The 3,644-nt window shown below is 35.1% G+C and overlaps 1 non-coding gene across 1 annotated transcript; it reads left to right on the plus strand.

Moving 5' to 3' along the window:
• The first annotated feature begins 1,064 nt into the window (after window positions 1-1,064).
• TRNAK-CUU (transfer RNA lysine (anticodon CUU)) lies at window positions 1,065-1,136 on the plus strand. Its single transcript has one exon. It is a non-coding gene; the product is annotated as a tRNA-Lys (tRNA).
• The last annotated feature ends 2,508 nt before the right edge of the window (window positions 1,137-3,644 follow it).

The following is a 3,644-nucleotide window of genomic DNA, read 5'->3' on the forward strand; positions in this document are numbered from 1 at the left end:
GTTTCCTTGCCAAAGTTTATAAAGTCTCTAATCTGGACAGTTATTTTAGGATTTTTCGTTAATTAAAAGGAACACATTGCCATGTTCTTGTGATGAATCAACCCTTCTTGAGTTCGAAGCACTTCTATGAGCAGCAGAGTGGCGCAGCGGAAGCGTGCTGGGCCCATAACCCAGAGGTCGATGGATCGAGACTCTGCTATGTGCTGTTTTCATTTATCAAATCTAAAATTGGGATTGCTATTTTGACTTTTTTGGTCTTTGCTTATAGTAGAAAATCCATTATCATCTTAACTCATTTAAATCGTATTTTGACAGAAGTGCTGTAGCAAAAAACCCACATAATGTCTTTACTTTACCCTATTACTTCTATGGTTATTCAGAAAAACAAACTACATTGACTCCAGAAGAGCAAATCAGGTGTTCTAATAAGTAATTTATCAAAATCATCTTTCCAGCTTACACTTTGGTGATGCAATAAGACAATGATTTTGTAAGAAAAATCTTCAAACTTCAAAAAGTTTTTCTTAATTCCTTACCTTTGTACTGATAAGATAACACCTGGTTATAACATAACACAGGCTTTCACTTAAAAATGCTGCTAGGTTGCATTCTGCTGATTAGATATCACCAGGAACAACATTAACCTTCAGGTATTTTATAAATGTTGAATAAATTGCCTTAAATCAAATTAAACTCACTTTAGAGATAATTGTTTCAGAGAAAGTCTTGAACCCTACCATAAAATAGGTAGTTTGACATGTTGACTTCTCTACCTAAAATTCCCCAAAATTTGACTAATAGAAGATGCTCGTCCCTGGGTGGGATTGAACCACCAACCTTCCAGTTAACAGCCAAACACGCTAACCAATTGCGCCACAGAGACCCTATGTGAAACATAAACAAACAACAGCTAAGAAACATTGATCTGGAAAGTTTCCTTGCCAAAGTTTATAAAGTCTCTAATCTGGACAGTTATTTTAGGATTTTTCGTTAATTAAAAGGAACACATTGCCATGTTCTTGAGATGAATCAACCCTTCTTGAGTTCTAAGCACTTCCATGAGCAGCAGAGTGGCGCAGCGGAAGCGTGCTGGGCCCTTAACCCAGAGGTCGATGGATCGAAACCATCCTCTGCTATGTGCTATTTTCATTTATCAAATCTAAAATTGGGATTGCTATTTTGACTTTTTTGGTCTTTGCTTATAGTAGAAAATCCATTATCATCTTAACTCATTTTAATCATATTTTGACAGAAGTGCTGTAGCAAAAAATCCACATAATGTCTTTAATTTACCCTATTACTTCTATGGTTATTGAGAAAAACAAACTACATTGACTCCAGAAGAGCAAATCAGGTGATCTAACAAGTAATTTATCAAAATCATCTTTCCAGCTTACACTTTGGTGATGCAATAAGACAATGATTTTGTAAGAAAAATCTTCACACTTCAAAAAGTTTTTCTTAATTCCTTACCTTTGTACTGATAAGATAACACCTGGTTATAACATAACAAAGGCTTTCACTTAAAAATGCTGCTAGGTTGCATTCTGCTGATTAGATATCACCAGGAACAACATTAACCTTCAGGTATTTTCTAAATGTTGAATAAATTGGCTTAAATCAAATTAAACTCACTTTAGAGATAATTGTTTCAGAGAAAGTCTTGAACCCTTCCTTAAAATAGGTAGTTTGACATGTTGACTTCTCTACCTAAAAATCCCCAAAACTTGATTAATAGAATATTCTCGTCCCTGGGTGGGATTGAACCACCAACATTCCAGTTAACAGCCAAATGCGCTAACCAATTGCGCCACAGAAACCCTATATGAGACACAAACAAACAACAGCTAAGAAACATTGATCTGGAAAGTTTCCTTGCCAAAGTTTATAAAGTCTCTAATCTGGACAGTTATTTTAGGATTTTTCGTTAATTAAAAGGAACACATTGCCATGTTCTTGTGATGAATCAACCCTTCTTGAGTTCTAAGCACTTCCATGAGCAGCAGAGTGGCGCAGCGGAAGCGTGCTGGGCCATAACCCAGAGGTCGATGGATCGAAACCATCCTCTGCTATGTGCTATTTTCATTTATCAAATCTAAAATTGGGATTGCTATTTTGACTTTTTTGGTCTTTGCTTATAGTAGAAAATCCATTATCATCTTAACTCATTTTAATCGTATTTTGACAGAAGTGCTGTAGCAAAAAATCCACATAATGTCTTTAATTTACCCTATTACTTCTATGGTTATTGAGAAAAACAAACTACATTGACTCCAGAAGAGCAAATCAGGTGATCTAACAAGTAATTTATCAAAATCATCTTTCCAGCTTACACTTTGGTGATGCAATAAGACAATGATTTTGTAAGAAAAATCTTCACACTTCAAAAAGTTTTTCTTAATTCCTTACCTTTGTACTGATAAGATAACACCTGGTTATAACATAACACAGGCTTTCACTTAAAAATGCTGCTAGGTTGCATTCTGCTGATTAGATATCACCAGGAACAACATTAACCTTCAGGTATTTTCTAAATGTTGAATAAATTGGCTTAAATCAAATTAAACTCACTTTAGAGATAATTGTTTCAGAGAAAGTCTTGAACCCTTCCTTAAAATAGGTAGTTTGACATGTTGACTTCTCTACCTAAAAATCCCCAAAACTTGATTAATAGAATATTCTCGTCCCTGGGTGGGATTGAACCACCAACATTCCAGTTAACAGCCGAACGCGCTAACCAATTGCACCACAGAAACCCTATATGAGACATAAACAAACAGCAGCTAAGAAACATTGATCTGGAAAGTTTCCTTGCCAAAGTTTATAAAGTCTCTAATCTGGACAGTTATTTTAGGATTTTTCGTTAATTAAAAGGAACACATTGCCATGTTCTTGTGATGAATCAACCCTTCTTGAGTTCTCAGCACTTCCATGAGCAGCAGAGTGGCGCAGCAGAAGCTTGCTGGGCCCATAACCCAGAGGTCGATGGATCGAAACCATCCTCTGGTATGTGCTATTTTGATTTATCAAATCTAAAATTGGGATTGCTATTTTGACTTTTTTGGTCTTTGCTTATAGTAGAAAATCCATTATCATCTTAACTCAATTTAATCATATTTTGACAGAAGTGCTGTAGCAAAAAATCCACTTAATGTCTTTACTTTACCCTATTACTTCTATGGTTATTGAGAAAAACAAACTACATTGACTCCAGAAGAGCAAATCAGGTGTTCTAACAAGTAATTTATCAAAATCATCTTTCCTGCTTACACTTTGGTGATGCAATAAGACAATGATTTTGTAAGAAAAATCTTCAAACTTCAAAAAGTTTTTCTTAATTCCTTACCTTTGTACTGATAAGATAAGACCTGGTTTTAACATAACACAGGCTTTCACTTAAAAATGCTGCTAGGTTGCATTCTGCTGATTAGATATCACCAGGAACAACATTAACCTTCAGGTATTTTATAAATGTTGAATAAATTGCCTTAAATCAAATTAAACTCACTTTAGAGATAATTGTTTCAGAGAAAGTCTTGAACCCTACCATAAAATAGGTAGTTTGACATGTTGACTTCTCTACCTAAAATTCCCCAAAATTTGACTAATAGAAGATTCTCGTCCCTGGGTGGGATTGAACCACC

This window comes from Taudactylus pleione, unplaced genomic scaffold (assembly GCF_031769625.1).
Source record: "Taudactylus pleione unplaced genomic scaffold, aTauple2 ptg000134l, whole genome shotgun sequence".
NCBI classification, from domain to species: Eukaryota; Metazoa; Chordata; class Amphibia; order Anura; family Myobatrachidae; genus Taudactylus; species Taudactylus pleione.